We start from the raw sequence: 19,171 nt of genomic DNA on the forward strand, positions 1-19,171 counted from the left end.
GTTTCCTAGTTTCCTAGTCAGACATTAGGGTTAGGTCTCCTAGCCTGTTTCCTAGTTTCCTAGTCAGACATTAGGGTTAGGTCTCCTAGTCCGTTTCCTAGTTTCCTAGTCAGACATTAGGGTTAGGTCTCCTAGCCCGTTTCCTAGTTTCCTAGTCAGACATTAGGGTTAGGTCTCCTAGCCCGTTTCCTAGTTTCCTAGTCAGACATTAGGGTTAGGTCTCCTAGCCCGTTTCCTAGTCAGACATTAGGGCTAGGTCTCCTAGCCCGTTTCCTAGTTTCCTAGTCAGACATTAGGGTTAGGTCTCCTAGCCCGTTTCCTAGTCAGACATTAGGGTTAGGTCTCCTAGCCCATTTCCTAGTTTCCTAGTCAGACATTAGGGTTAGGTCTCCTAGCCCATTTCCTAGTCAGACATTAGGGTTAGGTCTCCTAGCCCGTTTTCTAGTTTCCTAGTCAGACATTAGGGTTAGGTCTCCTAGCCCGTTTCCTAGTTTCCTAGTCAGACATTAGGGTTAGGTCTCCTAGCCCGTTTCCTAGTTTCCTAGTCAGACATTAGGGGTTAGGTCTCCTAGCCCGTTTCCTAGTTTCCTAGTCAGACATTAGGGTTAGGTCTCCTAGCCCGTTTCCTAGTTTCCTAGTCAGACATTAGGGTTAGGTCTCCTAGCCCGTTTCCTAGTCAGACATTAGGGTTAGGTCTCCTAGCCAGTTTCCTAGTCAGACATTAGGGTTAGGTCTCCTAGCCAGTTTCCTAGTAAGACATTAGGGTTAGGTCTCCTAGCCAGTTTCCTAGTCAGACATTAGGGTTAGGTCTCCTAGCCCGTTTCCTAGTTTCCTAGTCAGACATTAGGGTTAGGTCTCCTAGCCCGTTTCCTAGTCAAACATTAGGGTTAGGTCTCCTAGCCCGTTTCCTAGTTTCCTAGTCAGACATTAGGGTTAGGTCTCCTAGCCCGTTTCCTAGTTTCCTAGTCAGACATTAGGGTTAGGTCTCCTAGCCCGTTTCCTAGTTAGACATTAGGGTTAGGTCTCCTAGCCCGTTTCCTAGTCAGACATTAGGGTTAGGTCTCCTAGCCCGTTTCCTAGTTTTCTAGTCAGATATTAGGGTTAGGTCTCCTAGCCTGTTTCCTAGTCAGACATTAGGGTTAGGTCTCCTAGCCCGTTTCCTAGTTTCCTAGTCAGACATTAGGGTTAGGTCTCCTAGCCCGTTTCCTAGTTTCCTAGTCAGACATTAGGGTTAGGTCTCCTAGCCCGTTTCCTAGTCAGACATTAGGGTTAGGTCTCCTAGCCCATTTCCTAGTCAGACATTAGGGTTAGGTCTCCTAGCCCATTTCCTAGTTTCCTAGTCAGACATTAGGGTTAAGTCTCCTAGCCCATTTCCTAGTTTCCTAGTCAGACATTAGGGTTAGGTCTCCTAGCCCGTTTCCTAGTTTCCTAGTCAGACATTAGGGTTAGGTCTCCTAGCCCGTTTCCTAGTTTCCTAGTCAGACATTAGGGTTAGGTCTCCTAGCCCATTTCCTAGTCAGACATTAGGGTTAGGTCTCCTAGCCCATTTCCTAGTTTCCTAGTCAGACATTAGGGTTAAGTCTCCTAGCCCGTTTCCTAGTTTCCTAGTCAGACATTAGGGTTAGGTCTCCTAGCCCGTTTCCTAGTTTCCTAGTCAGACATTAGGGTTAGGTCTCCTAGCCCGTTTCCTAGTTTCCTAGTCAGACATTAGGGTTAGGTATCCTAGCCCATTTCCTAGTTTCCTAGTCAGACATTAGGGTTAGGTCTCCTAGCCCATTTCCTAGTCAGACATTAGGGTTAGGTATCCTATCCCGTTTCCTAGTCAGACATTAGGGTTAGGTCTCCTAGCCCGTTTCCTAGTCAGACATTAGGGTTAGGTCTCCTAGCCAGTTTCCTAGTCAGACATTAGGGTTAGGTCTCCTAGCCAGTTTCCTAGTCAGACATTAGGGTTAGGTCTCCTAGCCAGTTTCCTAGTCAGACATTAGGGTTAGGTCTCCTAGCCCGTTTCCTAGTCAGACATTAGGGTTAGGTCTCTTAGCCCATTTCCTAGTTTCCTAGTCAGACATTAGGGTTAGGTCTCCTAGCCCGTTTCCTAGTTTCCTAGTCAGACATTAGGGTTAGGTCTCCTAGCCCGTTTCCTAGTTTCCTAGTTAGACATTAGGGTTAGGTCTCCTAGCCCGTTTCCTAGTCAGACATTAGGGTTAGGTCTCCTAGCCAGTTTCCTACTCAGACATTAGGGTTAGGTCTCCTAGCCCGTTTCCTAGTCAGACATTAGGGTTAGGTCTCCTAGCCTGTTTCCTAGTCAGACATTAGGGTTAGGTCTCCTAGCCTGTTTCCTAGTCAGACATTAGGGTTAGGTCTTCTAGCCCGTTTCTTAGTTTCACACAACTGTGTTGCACATGTCACCATTAATATCAGCACTATGAGGAGATGTGATGCAAAGCCCCTCTTTTTAACTCACCTGCAATTTTCTTTGTTCTTTCTTTGTTGTTCTTCTCCATACAATCCATGATGTCCAATTGCACCAAATAGTATATGAGTAATGCAAGAGTTTAAATCCCAGCAGTTTTTAAAATGACATTAAGGAGCAAAGTGTTTTCAATTGTTTTTAATTCATAAAAAAACATATTAATTGGAATATAAAATTAGAATGGAATATAGCTAATAACATTAACTAATATTGGAATATAACATTTAATAACAATAACTTAACTAATTAACTCAGTGTAACATTGATGTGGCAAATCTCTGACACTCTGCTATTGCACAATTGTAATTTGTACGTAGGTCACAAATAAAGCAGTCAGACTGGTCCCCAGTCTTGGTCCCCAGTCAGATTGGTCCCCAGTCAGATTACATTTACATTTACATTTAAGTTATTTAGCAGACGCTCTTATCCAGAGCGACTTACAAATTGGTGCATTCACCTTATGACATCGAGTGGAACAGTCACTTTACAATAGTGCATCTAAATCTTAAAGGGGGGGGGTGAGAGGGATACTTATCCTATCCTAGGTATTCCTTAAAGAGGTGGGGTTTCAGGTGTCTCCGGAAGGTGGTGATTGACTCCGCTGTCCTGGCGTCGTGAGGGATTTTGTTCCACCATTGGAGGGCCAGAGCAGCGAACAGTTTTGACTGGGCTGAGCGGGAGCTGTACTTCCTCAGTGGTAGGGAGGCGAGCAGGCCAGAGGTGGATGAACGCAGTGCCCTTGTTTGGGTGTAGGGCCTGATCAGAGCCTGGAGGTACTGAGGTGCCGTTCCCCTCACAGCTCCGTAGGCAAGCACCATGGTCTTGTAGCGGATGCGAGCTTCAACTGGAAGCCAGTGGAGAGAACGGAGGAGCGGGGTGACGTGAGAGAACTTGGGAAGGTTGAACACCAGACGGGCTGCGGCGTTCTGGATGAGTTGAAGGGGTTTAATGGCACAAGCAGGGAGCCCAGCCAACAGCGAGTTGCAGTAATCCAGACGGGAGATGACAAGTGCCTGGATTAGGACCTGCGCCGCTTCCTGTGTGAGGCAGGGTCGTACTCTGCGGATGTTGTAGAGCATGAACCTACAGGAACGGGCCACCGCCTTGATGTTGGTTGAGAACGACAGGGTGTTGTCCAGGATCACGCCAAGGTTCTTAGCGCTCTGGGAGGAGGACACAATGGAGTTGTCAACCGTGATGGCGAGATCATGGAACGGGCAGTCCTTCCCCGGGAGGAAGAGCAGCTCCGTCTTGCCGAGGTTCAGCTTGAGGTGGTGATCCGTCATCCACACTGATATGTCTGCCAGACATGCAGAGATGCGATTCGCCACCTGGTCATCAGAAGGGGGAAAGGAGAAGATTAATTGTGTGTCGTCTGCATAGCAATGATAGGAGAGACCATGTGAGGTTATGACAGAGCCAAGTGACTTGGTGTATAGCGAGAATAGGAGAGGGCCTAGAACAGAGCCCTGGGGGACACCAGTGGTGAGAGCGCATGGTGAGGAGACAGATTCTCGCCACGCCACCTGGTAGGAGCGACCTGTCAGGTAGGACGCAATCCAAGCGTGGGCCGCGCCAGAGATGCCCAACTCGGAGAGGGTGGAGAGGAGGATCTGATGGTTCACAGTATCGAAGGCAGCCGATAGATCTAGAAGGATGAGAGCAGAGGAGAGAGAGTTAGCTTTAGCAGTGCGGAGCGCCTCCGTGATATAGAGGAGAGCAGTCTCAGTTGAATGACGAGTCTTGAAACCTGACTGATTTGGATCAAGAAGGTCATTCAGAGAGAGATAGCGGGAGAGCTGGCCAAAGACGGCACGTTCAAGAGTTTTGGAGAGAAAAGAAAGAAGGGATACTGGTCTGTAATTGTTGACATCGGAGGGATCGAGTGTAGGTTTTTTCAGAAGGGGTGCAACTCTCGCTCTCTTGAAGACAGAAGGGACGTAGCCAGCGGTCAGGGATGAGTTGATGAGCGAGGTGAGGTAAAGGAGAAGGTCTCCGGAAATGGTCTGGAGAAGAGAGGAGGGGATAGGGTCAAGCGGGCAGGTTGTTGGGCGGCCGGCCGTCACAAGACGCGAGATTTCATCTGGAGAGAGAGGGGAGAAAGAGGTCAGAGCACAGGGTAGGGCAGTGTGAGCAGAACCAGTGGTGTCGTTTGACTTAGCAAACGAGGATCGGATGTCGTCGACCTTCTTTTCAAAATGGTTGACGAAGTCATCTGCAGAGAGGGAGGAGGGGGAGGGGGGGAGGACTCAGGAGGGAGGAGAAGGTGGCAAAGAGCTTCCTAGGGTTAGAGGCAGATGCTTGGAATTTAGAGTGGTAGAAAGTGGCTTTAGTAGCAGAGACAGAGGAGGAAAATGTAGAGAGGAGGGAGTGAAAGGATGCCAGGTCCGCAGGGAGGCGAGTTTTCCTCCATTTCCGCTCGGCTGCCCGGAGCCCTGTTCTGTGAGCTCGCAATGAGTCATCGAGCCACGGAGCGGGAGGGAGGACCGAGCCGGCCTGGAGGATAGGGGACATAGAGAGTCAAAGGATGCAGAGAGGGAGGAGAGGAGGGTTGAGGAGGCAGAATCAGGAGATAGGTTGGAGAAGGTTTGAGCAGAGGGAAGAGATGATAGGATGGAAGAGGAGAGAGTAGCGGGGAGAGAGAGAGCGAAGGTTGGGACGGCGCGATACCATCCGAGTAGGGGCAGTGTGGGAGGTGTTGGATGAGAGCGAGAGGGAAAAGGATACAAGGTAGTGGTCGGAGACTTGGAGGGGAGTTGCAATGAGGTTAGTGGAAGAACAGCATCTAGTAAAGATGAGGTCGAGCGTATTGCCTGCCTTGTGAGTAGGGGGGGAAGGTGAGAGGGTGAGGTCAAAAGACGAGAGGAGTGGAAAGAAGGAGGCAGAGAGGAATGAGTCAAAGGCAGACGTGGGGAGGTTAAAGTCGCCCAGAACTGTGAGAGGTGAGCGGTCCTCAGGAAAGGAGCTTATCAAGGCATCAAGCTCATTGATGAACTCTCCGAGGGAACCTGGAGGGCGATAAATGATAAGGATGTTAAGCTTGAAAGGGCTGGTAACTGTGACAGCATGGAATTCAAAGGAGGCGATAGACAGATGGGTAAGGGGAGAAAGAGAGAATGACCACTTGGGAGAGATGAGGATCCCGGTGCCACCACCCCGCTGACCAGAAGCTCTCGGGGTGTGCGAGAACACGTGGGCGGACGAAGAGAGAGCAGTAGGAGTAGCAGTGTTGTCTGTGGTGATCCATGTTTCCGTCAGTGCCAAGAAGTCGAGGGACTGGAGGGAGGCATAGGCTGAGATGAACTCTGCCTTGTTGGCCGCAGATCGGCAGTTCCAGAGGCTACCGGAGACCTGGAACTCCACGTGGGTCGTGCGCGCTGGGACCACCAGATTAGGTTGGCCGCGGCCACGCGGTGTGGAGCGTTTGTATGGTCTGTGCAGAGAGGAGAGAACAGGGATAGACAGACACATAGTTGACAGGCTACAGAAGAGGCTACGCTAATGCAAAGGAGATTGAAATGACAAGTGGACTACACGTCTCGAATGTTCAGAAAGTTAAGCTTACGTAGCAAGAATCTTATTGACTAAAATGATTAAAATGATACAGTACTGCTGAAGTAGGCTAGCTGGTAGTGGGTGCGTTGTTGACACTACACTAATCAAGTCGTTCCGTTGAGTGTAATAGTTTCGACAGTGCTGCTATTCGGGGGCTAGCTAGTAGTGTTGTTTACGTTACGTTGCGTTAAAAGAACGACAATAGCTGGCTAGCTAACCTAGAAAATCGCTCTAGACTACACAATTATCTTTGATACAAAGACGGCTATGTAGCTAGCTATGTAGCTAGCTACGAGCAAACAAATCAAACCGTTATACTGTAATGAAATAAAATGAAAATGTGATACTACCTGTGAATGCGACCGGGTTGTTGAGTCTATTCAGAAGACGTTGGCTAGCTGTTGGCTAGCTGTCGGCTAGCTGTTGGATAGCTAGCAGAGTCTCCTACGTTAGGGACGACAAATAGCTGGCTAGCAAACCTCGGTAAATTAAGATAATCACTCTAAGACTACACACTCTAAACTACACAATTATCTTGGATACGAAGACCGCAAAGACAGCTATGTAGCTAGCTAACACTACACTAATCAAGTCGTTCAGTTGAGTGTAATAGTTTTTCCAGTGCAGCTAATCAGTGGACGTTAGCTAGCTGGCTAGTGAAGACTACGTTAGGACGGCGAAATACGATAATTACGCAATTATCTTTGATACAAAGACCGCTATGTAGCTAGCTAAGAAGAAATTGCTAAGATTTAGACAAATCAAACCGTTGTGCTATAATGAAATGTAATGAAATGTAATGAAAAAGTTATTGGTCCCCAGTCAGACTGGTCCCCAGTCAGACTGGTCCCCAGTCAGATTGGTCCCCAGTCAGATTGGTCCCCAGTCAGACTGGTCCCCAGTCCTTCTGTAGCTCAGTTGGTAGAGCATGGCGCTTGTAACGCCAGGGTAGTGGGTTCGATCCCCGGGACCACCCATACGTAGAATGTATGCACACATGACTGTAAGTCGCTTTGGATAAAAGCGTCTGCTAAATGGCATATACAACTCATGAGCCCACCTCCTTCACTGCTCACACCTAATCCTGTCCCCACCACCTGTGACTGAAAAGCTCTCTCGTAAAAACGTAGCTAGCTATCCAGCAATATGACATAAAATGCTGTGTAAAATATCCAAAAGGCTCTAAAGTAACATTAACTGAAAGGCTATCAGTCACTAAGTGGAAAGAAGGTCGACGACATCCGATCCTCGTTTGCTAAGTCAAACGACACCGCTGGTTCTGCTCACACTGCCCTACCCTGTGCTCTGACCTCTTTCTCCCCTCTCTCTCCAGATGAAATCTCGCGTCTTGTGACGGCCGGCCGCCCAACAACCTGCCCGCATGACCCTATCCCCTCCTCTCTTCTCCAGACCATTTCCGGAGACCTTCTCCCTTACCTCACCTCGCTCATCAACTCATCCCTGACCGCTGGCTACGTCCCTTCCGTCTTCAAGAGAGCGAGAGTTGCACCCCTTCTGAAAAAACCTACACTCGATCCCTCCGATGTCAACAATTACAGACCAGTATCCCTTCTTTCTTTTCTCTCCAAAACTCTTGAACGTGCCGTCCTTGGCCAGCTCTCCCGCTATCTCTCTCTGAATGACCTTCTTGATCCAAATCAGTCAGGTTTCAAGACTAGTCATTCAACTGAGACTGCTCTCCTCTGTATCACGGAGGCGCTCCGCACTGCTAAAGCTAACTCTCTCTCCTCTGCTCTCATCCTTCTAGATCTATCGGCTGCCTTCGATACTGTGAACCATCAGATCCTCCTCTCCACCCTCTCCGAGTTGGGCATCTCCGGCGCGGCCCACGCTTGGATTGCGTCCTACCTGACAGGTCGCTCCTACCAGGTGGCGTGGCGAGAATCTGTCTCCTCACCACGCGCTCTCACCACTGGTGTCCCCCAGGGCTCTGTTCTTGGCCCTCTCCTATTCTCGCTATACACCAAGTCACTTGGCTCTGTCATAACCTCACATGGTCTCTCTTATCATTGCTATGCAGACGACACACAATTAATCTTCTCCTTTCCCCCTTCTGATGACCAGGTGGCGAATCGCATCTCTGCATGTCTGGCAGACATATCAGTGTGGATGACGGATCACCACCTCAAGCTGAACCTCGGCAAGACGGAGCTGCTCTTCCTCCCGGGGAAGGACTGCCCGTTCCATGATCTCGCCATCACGGTTGACAACTCCATTGTGTCCTCCTCCCAGAGCGCCAAGAACCTTGGCGTGATCCTGGACAACACCCTGTCGTTCTCAACCAACATCAAGGCGGTGGCCCGTTCCTGTAGGTTCATGCTCTACAACATCCGCAGAGTACGACCCTGCCTCACACAGGAAGCGGCGCAGGTCCTAATCCAGGCACTTGTCATCTCCCGTCTGGCTTACTGCAACTCGCTGTTGGCTGGGCTCCCTGCCTGTGCCATTAAACCCCTTCAACTCATCCAGAACGCCGCAGCCCGTCTGGTGTTCAACCTTCCCAAGTTCTCTCACGTCACCCCGCTCCTCCGTTCTCTCCACTGGCTTCCAGTTGAAGCTCTCATCCGCTACAAGACCATGGTGCTTGCCTACGGAGCTGTGAGGGGAACGGCACCTCAGTACCTCCAGGCTCTGATCAGGCCCTACACCCAAACAAGGGCACTGCGTTCATCCACCTCTGGCCTGCTCGCCTCCCTACCACTGAGGAAGTACAGCTCCCGCTCAGCCCAGTCAAAACTGTTCGCTGCCCTGGCCCCCCAATGGTGGAACAAACTCCCTCACGACGCCAGGACAGCGGAGTCAATCACCACCTTCCGGAGACACCTGAAACCCCACCTCTTTAAGGAATACCTAGGATAGGATAAGTAATCCCTCTCACCCCCCCCCCCTTAGGTTTTAGATGCACTATTGTAAAGTGGCTGTTCCACTGGATGTCATAGGGTGAATGACCCATTTGTAAGTCACTCTGGATAAGAGCGTCTGCTAAATGACTTAAATGTTAAATGTGTTAAATGAAACATTTACAACTACAGTTAAGTTGCCCCCAAACACACTCATCCAACATATTTCTACTTTACTCAAAAATGATCTACATTTTTCTCTCTAAACAAGTGGATTTATTTATCTAAATGTTTTCCTACTTGTATATATATATTTTTAACTATTATATATCTAACTTAATTGGAATATATCTACAACTTTTTAAAACATACATTTTGGGGGATTAATTTACCACAAAATCATTTGTTGAAACATCTCCTATGACCCAGAGGACATTGAGAACAGTGGCAGCCAGGGAAAGTGTTGGGGAAATCATTTGTTGAAACATCTCCTATGACCCAGAGGACATTGAGAACAGTGGCAGCCAGGGAAAGTGTTGGGGAAATCATTTGGTCCCATCTGTTGGGCTTTATTTTGTATTTTATTTCACCTTTATTTAACCAGGTAGGCTAGTTGAGAACACCTTTATTTAACCAGGTAGGCTAGTTGAGAACACCTTTATTTAACCAGGTAGGCCAGTTGAGAACACCTTTATTTAACCAGGGAGGCTAGTTGAGAACACCTTTATTTAACCAGGTAGGCTAGTTGAGAACACCTTTATTTAACCAGGTAGGCTCGTTGAGAACACCTTTATTTAACCAGGTAGGCCAGTTGAGAACACCTTTATTTAACCAGGTAGGCTCATTGAGAACACCTTTATTTAACCAGGGAGGCTAGTTGAGAACACCTTTATTTAACCAGGTAGGCTCGTTGAGAACACCTTTATTTAACCAGGTAGGCTAGTTGAGAACACCTTTATTTAACCAGGTAGGCTAGTTGAGAACACCTTTATTTAACCAGGTAGGCTAGTTGAGAACACCTTTATTTAACCAGGTTGGCCAGTTGAGAACACCTTTATTTAACCAGGTAGGCTAGTTGAGAACACCTTTATTTAACCAGGTAGTTGAGAACACCTTTATTTAACCAGGTAGGCTAGTTGAGAACACCTTTATTTAAACAGGTAGGCTAGTTGAGAACACCTTTATTTAACCAGGTAGGCTAGTTGAGAACACCTTTATTTAACCAGGTAGGCTAGTTGAGAACACCTTTATTTAACCAGGTAGGCCAGTTGAAACCAGGTAGGCCAGTTGAGAACACCTTTATTTAACCAGGTAGGCCAGTTGAGAACACCTTTATTTAACCAGGTTGGCCAGTTGAGAACACCTTTATTTAACCAGGTAGGCTAGTTGAGAACACCTTTATTTAACCAGGTAGTTGAGAACAAGTTCCCTTTATTTAACCAGGTAGGCTAGTTGAGAACACCTTTATTTAACCAGGTAGGTTAGTTGAGAACAAGTTCCCTTTATTTAACCAGGTAGGCTAGTTGAGAACACCTTTATTTAACCAGGTAGGCCAGTTGAGAACACCTTTATTTAACCAGGTAGGCCAGTTGAGAACACCTTTATTTAACCAGGTAGGCTAGTTGAGAACACCTTTATTTAACCAGGTAGGCCAGTTGAGAACACCTTTATTTAACCAGGTTGGCCAGTTGAGAACAAGTTCCTTTATTTAACCAGGTAGGCTAGTTGAGAACACCTTTATTTAACCAGGTAGTTGAGAACAAGTTCCTTTATTTAACCAGGTAGGCCAGTTGAGAACACCTTTATTTAACCAGGTAGGCTAGTTGAGAACAAGTTCCTTTATTTAACCAGGTAGGCTAGTTGAGAACACCTTTATTTAACCAGGTAGGCCAGTTGAGAACACCTTTATTTAACCAGGTCGGCCAGTTGAGAACACCTTTATTTAACCAGGTAGGCAAATTGAGAACACCTTTATTTAACCAGGTAGGCTAGTTGAGAACAAGTTCCCTTTATTTATTTCCCTTTATTTAACCAGGTCCTGTTGTAGCTCAGTTAACCAGGTAGAGCATTGAGAACACCTTTATTTAACCAGGTAGGGGTTAGTTGAGAACACCCATATTTAAATGTAGGCTAGTTGACTGTAAGTTCCCTTTGGATTTAACCAGGTAGGCTAAATGGCATATATTTAACCAGGGATTATTATATAATTATTTAACCAGGTAGGCCAGTTGAGAACACCTTTATTTAACCAGGTAGGCTAGTTGAGAACACCTTTATTTAACCAGGTAGGCTAGTTGAGAACACCTTTATTTAACCAGGTAGGCTAGTTGAGAACACCTTTATTTAACCAGGTAGGCCAGTTGAGAACACCTTTATTTAACCAGGTCGGCCAGTTGAGATCAACTTCTCATTTACAACTGTGACCTGGCCAAGATTAAGCAAAGCATTGCGACACAAACAACAACACAGAGTTACACATGGAGTAAAACAAACGTACAGTCAATAATACAATAGAAAAAATATATGTGTGCAGTGTGTTCCAATGTAGAAGAGTAGTGGGGTAAGGCAATAAATAGGCCCTACAGGCAAAAATAATTACAATTTATCATTAACACTGGAGTAATAGATGTGCAGATGATGATGTGCAAGTAGAGATACTGGGGTGCTAAAAAGCAAGAGGGTAAGTAACTCAGTAACAGTCATTGGCAGCAGAGAAGTGGAATGAAAGACAGCCAAAGCAGGAATTGGCTTTGGGGGCAGGTGCTACAGGTGGGTGTTGCTATGGTGAACAGTGAGCTGAGATAAGGCGGGGCTTTACCTAGCAGAGACTTATAGATTACCTGGAGCCAGTGGGTTTGGCAACGAGTATGAAGCGAGGGCCAGCCAATGAGAGCGTACAGGTCGCAGTGGTGGGTGGTATATGGGGCTTTAGTAACAAAACGGATGGCACTGTGATAGACTGCATCAAATTTGCGGAGTAGAGTGTTGGAGGCTATTTTGTAAATGACATCACCGAAGTCAAGGATCGGTAGTATAGTCAGTTTTACGAGGGTATGTTTGGCTGCATGAGTGAAGGAGGCTTTGTTGTGAAATAGGAAGCTGATTCTAGATTTAATTTTGGACTGGAGATGCTTAATGTGAGTCTGGAAGAAGAGTTTACTGTCTAACCAGACACCTAGGTATTTGTAATTGTCAGAACCGTCCAGAGTAGTCATGCTAGTCGGGCGGAGGGTGCGGGCAGCGATCGGTTGAAGAGCATGCATTTAGTTTAACTTGCATTTAAAAGCAGTTGTATGGCATTGAAGCTCATTTGGAGGTTTGTTAGCACAGTGTCCAAAGAAGGGCTAGGTGTATACAGAATGGTGTCTTCTGTGTAGAGTGAATTACAGGTGGGGAAGTTACCCCTTAGTACACCAAGATATAAATGTACCACACTAGAACAGTTTGTATATAAATAGGAATATACACAATACATATGAAATACTTGTCTATTTTAGTAATTTAAATAGATTTAAAATGTTTAATAATCTACTTTGATTATTGCATTGTGAAAACATAGATATGCAGAGAGACATACATCCATCAAATGTAGTTATAAAGCCCTTTTTACATCAGCTGATGTCACAAAGTGCTGTACAGAAACCCAGCCTAAAACCCCAAACAGCAAGCAATGCAGATGTAGAAGCACGGTGGCTGGGAATCCGGCCTCACACATCACGTTGATAGTGCATCAAGGAGAGTTCACTTGTTATCTGCTTGCCACCTAATCCATAATATCAGTGTTGTAAAGAGATGGCTTACTAAATAGCCCTTAAAGTGAAACTTGAATAAACTGGTAGCAGTTATGTCAGTGCAAAACACTAAAACGTTATGAGATTCTAAAATGTCTTAAATGACAATTACGATAATTACGAGCTAGGCCTACTCTGTGATTGATATTTTGGGGAAGTTCTAAGCAAAATCTCAAGTTGTTATAACTAAGTATTAGCCTACGGTAGTTTCCTCTTCGCGTTAATGTTTTTCTTCTCTACGTGTCTATTAGTGTGTAGCTGAATGAATGAGGCCGGTTGTCTGCGCTGTGACTATGGCAGTAACTCCACGCATTCTAAGCACCCGAATTGTGATTCTGATTCAGCCGTTCCTTCGTTCTGTTCTCTGTTCATTCTGTTATGACTGCTCCTGTGGGAGCGACATGAGGAAGATGCTCTCTCACTGTGGGTTCTGGTGTAGCCACACACTGTACACAGCGTTCTGTACTCTGATAGACACAACAATATACCCGAGACACTGTACACAGCGTTCTGTACTCTGATAGACACAACAATATACCCGAGACACTGTACACAGCGTTCTGTACTCTGATAGACACAACAATATACCCGAGACACTGTACACAGCGTTCTGTACTCTGATAGACACAACAATATACCCGAGACACTGTACACAGCGTTCTGTACTCTGATAGACACAACAATATACCCGAGACATTGTACACAGCGTTCTGTACTCTGATAGACACAACAATATACCCGAGACACTGTACACAGCGTTCTGTACTCTGATAGACACAACAATATACCCGAGACACTGTACACAACGTTCTGTACTCTGATAGACACAACAATATACCCGAGACACTGTACACAGCATTCTGTACTCTGATAGACACAACAATATACCCGAGACACTGTACACAACGTTCTGTACTCTGATAGACACAACAATATACCTTGAAATTAAATAGGTATATTGGAACATGAATAGGTATTTGATGTAATACTAGTAATAATAATTCATCTTATTTTATAATAATTAACCTGTTATTATTTTGTTTGTCTGGAAGTCTTCTTTTGTTTATAAATAACTGCATGATAACAGTATTATACCAGTTGTTAACCATCACAGAATACACCAACCATAACAATAAAATTTACACCATTTTAATGAGAAAATATTTCGATGACCATGTTTTTAATTCAATGCAGATTATATGCAAATGTTTATAACGCACGCATGCTGTCAGAAAAACACAGTTTAGGGTTGAGCATGCTGTCAGAAAAACACAGTTTAGGGTTGAGCATGCTGTCAGAAATACACAGTTTAGGGTTGAGCATGCTGTCAGAAAAACACAGTTTAGGGTTGAGCATGCTGTCAGAAAAACACAGCTGTCCCTTTAACAGAGAAAATATATTTACAGCGTTTAATCCACTAGTCACCAGGGCTTTCAATTAAACGCTTCACAGAACAGCTTACAAGTGCGTTTTACAACATTGTCATTTCAACTTAATTTCAGGTTTAGAAGCCACTTTGCTTCTACACCTGCATTGCTTGCTGTTTGGGGTTTTAGGCTGGGTTTCTGTACAGCACTTTGAGATATCAGCTGATGTACGAAGGGCTATATAAACAAATTTGATTTGATTTCTTCGCAATTATTCACATTTATTCACATATTTATTTTGCATTTAGCAAAGGACCCTATAACCCTATAGTTCCCTTAACATTACTATTTTTTAAGATTGAAAAAAGTGTAATAATTCTGTCCGTTTGTTTTTACAGAGATGATTAAAACAAATCCAATACATATTTGTTATTCCCACAGAAACCACCAATCCACTATCAAAAATAACAAATCGGTTAAAAACAATAGATCAATTCAGAGGTTCGTCTGCTTGACACACATTGACATTCTAATCCAGTGTTTGTTGTCATCAGATATGTTATTGTCTAACGAGTCAGGTTGTAGTTCAGGGGGGCTTTGCATTGTTCAGTTATAATCACTATAACTAACTTCGAGATCCTTGATAATAACTGCAATAATGTAGTAAAAAAAAAGTCTGACATGACCTACCTAATGTAACCATAGTTTGGCAGGTGCAATTAAAGTATTGGAAGCCCAGATACAAATGGAATAATGTTTTTAAAGAAAAGTAACTTTCTCTCTCATTCTTCTGACTGAGCCTCTGTTTGCAGTGCCTCACTCCTTTACAACTCAGACAAAACTGTAAACATAGATCCTTTATAAGCTGAAGAGCAATATTTCACTATAACTCTGTTGGACCCATGTTATAAGACAATGCCCATTCAAAGCAAATACACAATGTAGGCTCTACACTGCTACACGGGACTATATTGTCTTGATCGTAGTGATTCTCGGCGCAAGATGTCAGCAGCAAGAGTCAAAATAAACTGAGGATTTGGTCTGAGCCTGCTGGTCTCATTCATAAAGGGTTCAGTATAGCTCTGTTGGTCAATGCACCACCACGGACTGCACTGTGGGGTTGGTGTGAGTCTCCCCGGGAGTGGAGGGGCTGCTTCTGCTGGTGGCTGCCTGCGGGGAAGTGGGGCTCAGAGACTGGTAAGAGTTGGAGAGGAAGGCGGGGATGTGGGGCGTCAGCCCCCCCCGGGAGAGACACCGGGGTAGGGGTGGGTTTGATGGGCACTGGGATGGCCGGTAGGGTGTGTCCTCCGTGACACACTGATTTAAGGGGCATGCTGAAGGCCCCATAGTCACCGCGCATAGAGATAGGAGAAACAGAGTCCACCATAGTGTTGTACATGTGAGGCCAGGCCGCAGTCAGCTGGTTGTGCATCGGGTAGCCTGCAGACATGGACTGACTCCCAGGCACCTTAAACTCTCTGGCCATGATGTTCTCTATAGCAAATGGGTGTTTAAAAGTTGATGGCTGCGACACTCCCAAGTTATAGCCTGAGATCTGAGGGAGGTGTGTGCCGGTGGCAGCCAGGGCGCTAAGCCTGAGCTTAGCCTGCCGTTGGAGGTAATGGGCCGCGTCAGACAGCTTGGACTGAACCAGGTGCTCCTGCGCCGCCATGATCATCATCACCTTGAACCGTTTTCGGCGCCGCAAGAAACTCCCGTTCTCGAACATGTCCCCGCAGCTGGGGTGCAGAGCCCAGAAGCTACCCTTCCCGGGCTGGTCCGGGCGCCGCGGGATCTTGATGAAACAGTCGTTGAAGGACAGGTTGTGTCGTAAGGAGTTCTGCCACCGCTGGGTGTTCTCTCTGTAGTAAGGGAACCTGTCCATGATGAACTTGTAGATCTCGCTGAGAGGGAGCATCTTCTCCGGGCAGGACTGGATGGCCATGGCGGTGAGGGAGATGTAGGAATAGGGAGGTTTCTGGTCGCTGTACGTGTTCCTCCCTGGTCGGGGCATCCTGACGGTGTTCTTTCACCACACTTCAAACAACTCGTTCCGCTTAGTTTGGCTCGTTGGTGAACACTTCTCAGCACTCTGCATGAAAATAAATATTATGCATGTATAAAATTAAAAACACAAAGTTTAACGTTTGAAAGTTGCGGTATATCGATCCATTCTCCAGAACTCTGTGCTGCAGCTCTCTCTTCCTGGGAATGTCAGCCTGGTTGTCTTGGCAGAGCTGTGGTCTTGACTTTAGTAAAGTGGCAGTCAAGTTCTCTCTCCGTGAAAGCTAAATGGAACGGATCTCATCTCCCCTTCTCATCCCGTCCCGATGAGCTAAGTAGCAGCAATACGTCCATGTCCTCCTCTCACTGCCGTGTGATAGTGGGTTGTGGTTATAGCAGCTGGACAGCAGTATTACCCCCCCCCCCAGAGCAGCTCCACTAATGTGTCACTTCATATCACATGACAGTCACTCAGGGAGGAGGGGGATAACTGCATAATCTGTTTTCATTGACACCTACTGTATTTACATTGACACCTACTGTATTTACATGAACACCTACTGTATTTACTACTATTTACTACTACTGACACCTACTGTATTTACATGGACACCTACTGTATTTACATGGACACCTTGGGCCAATAGAAATCTTTTCCATCTGAAGATAGTACAAAGGGAAAAGGTCTCGGGACCCTGAATTGAACCGCGAGGCACTACGTCGCTAACAGTGTGGAGGTATTCGCTAACCTTTCGGCAGGGGGCTTAAAGTCGTCAATTCACACTACAATTAGAGCTCCTGAGCTATGGGATGTTTGACATGGCTGTTTGGGTTAGGGTTAGAGTTAGGGCACTATCACTGTGGTTTGTATTGTTAGAATGTTTCATCACTTTCCCTTTGTTTTGTATGCTACTGTCAATGTTGACAGTTCTGTAAATCACGTTGGATGTTTAAAAACCTTCTGCTAAAATGGCCATCATTTTGCTCATTACAAAACAATATGTTTTACAATTTGAAGACATGTGTATTGTATTTCTGTTCGTCTTATAAATGTATTCAGTGTGAGTCGGTGTGAATATTATCAACCTGAGCTGTTCTGATAAATCTGGGTTCAATTCATTCAGGCAGGTGTGTAAAGGTTTACATTGGTGAGTAATGCCGCTTAAACGCGAAACTGTACATTTTTCCACCCACAATCAGACAGGAAAATAATCGTTTCAAATTAGCAAACACACTTAGCACTTGCAAATAAATCGAATCAATTATTATATTGGTATTAAATGTTGCATCCATTTAATTAATGCACTATAAATAAAATCATCATCACAATATACCATAGACCTACACAATTATGCTTAATTGAACCAACAAATAACCACCATCATTGATTTATAGTAATTAATGAATAAACCTAAAATGTTATGAAAGTTGAACCTGCCTCAACCTACTCCATTTTCCTGCGTGTCCAGGACATGAGAGGGGATGGAGTGTGGTCAATGAAAACGGGTAAGTATTTCCACAAAGCAAAGAAAGCGGGTTTAAACTGAAATTTCATAAGGCAAGTGACTTTAGTATTTGTAAAACAAATTCGAAAAGTACTTCAGAAATGCAAATAAAGCCTTTGACCTAACGTGGTGAAAACTGTATAAAATATTTAAGTCAATTATATGTCTCAAAATTATATAATTTTGAGACATGGCCATTCAAACTATTTACCAGGCACACCAAGGAGCACGTTTCCGCTTGACGGGTTCCCAATGCCAGGGACCACACACGCGCACGCGGATTTGGTGATAATTTATGCTAATGAGCCTCCATAAATCCACAATACAGTCCATCATCAGACTGACGGATTAGCAATAGAATCTGGTCTGGATGGAAGACTCTATGGTCACAGTTATGGCCCTGTCGACTACTGTAGGAAATCAAGAACTCGAGGAAACTATGGTTATAAAACAATCCTCTCCAAGTTGTTAATAAAAGTACCAACCAAACTGTTAGGTTTCCTTGGTTGCCACAGAAAATAGACTTTAGGAAGTCAGTTCCACGCTGCGCATGGAAGCAGCTTTTTATTTCCATGGGGTTTTATTCCGCGTGAAAAGCTTCTTTTAACTTGTCATTCCTCTATTGGTGATCGGCAGAAAGGAGTGTGATCTGTCTGGGAGCCTTGGAGCGCCCCGGGTCCATGAGGATCCTTTATGACAACAGTATTCACACATAAACCTGCCACTCTGATTGTCTGACACATCTTTCACTGGTCTTCCTCTTTATCCTCCCCACTGAGAGGTGATCAAATTAACAACAGTCTTCTTGTCCCCGAGGTTCCCCTGAAATATAATGGAACGAAACTGTTTTTATGTTATTTTATTTTTAACCACAAATCCAGACCTATAACACAATTGCCACATTGATATTTGGCTGGCTATAATATAAAATGTTACGCATTCTAATTCCAGACATTGTGGGCTCGAAAGTGCACGCTCACTCTACAGGCTAAGCATTCTGGGATGTTATCACAGTTTACTATGATCAGAAAGACACAGTAGAAACCTGAAGGAAGACCACCCCAATCAGACCACGTGTCTCCACCCCAATCAGACCACGTGTCTCCACCCCAATCAGACCACGTGTCTCCACCCCAATCAGACCACGTGTCTCCACCCCAATCAGACCACGTGTCTCCACCCCAATCAGACCACGTGTCTCCACCCCAATCAGACCACGTGTCTCCACCCCAATCAGACCACGTGTCTCCACCCCAATCAGACCACGTGTCTCCACCCCAATCAGACCACGTGACTCCACCCCAATCAAACCACATGTCTCCACCCCAATCAGACCACATGTCTCCACCCCAATCAGACCACATGTCTCCACCCCAATCAGACCACATGTCTCCACCCCAATCAGACCACATGTCTCCACCCCAACCAGACCAAATACACTACATGACCATAAGTATGTGGCCACCTGCTTGTCGAATTTTCATTCCAAAATCATGGCCATTATCATGATGTTGGTCCCCCTTTGCTGCAATAACAGGGTGTGTTGTCCGGCCCTCTGGCAGTCTATGGGGGTGCCACAGGGTTCAATTCTCGGGCCGACTATTTTCTCTGTATATAT

The 19,171-nt window shown here is 45.6% G+C and overlaps 1 pseudogene; it reads right to left on the minus strand.

The window, feature by feature from the left end:
• Window positions 1-14,610: 14,610 nt before the first annotated feature.
• LOC124036960 lies at window positions 14,611-16,408 on the minus strand (annotated as a pseudogene).
• Between the last annotated feature and the right edge of the window lie 2,763 nt (window positions 16,409-19,171).

Source organism: Oncorhynchus gorbuscha, linkage group LG06 (assembly GCF_021184085.1).
Source record: "Oncorhynchus gorbuscha isolate QuinsamMale2020 ecotype Even-year linkage group LG06, OgorEven_v1.0, whole genome shotgun sequence".
Taxonomy (NCBI): domain Eukaryota; kingdom Metazoa; phylum Chordata; class Actinopteri; order Salmoniformes; family Salmonidae; genus Oncorhynchus; species Oncorhynchus gorbuscha.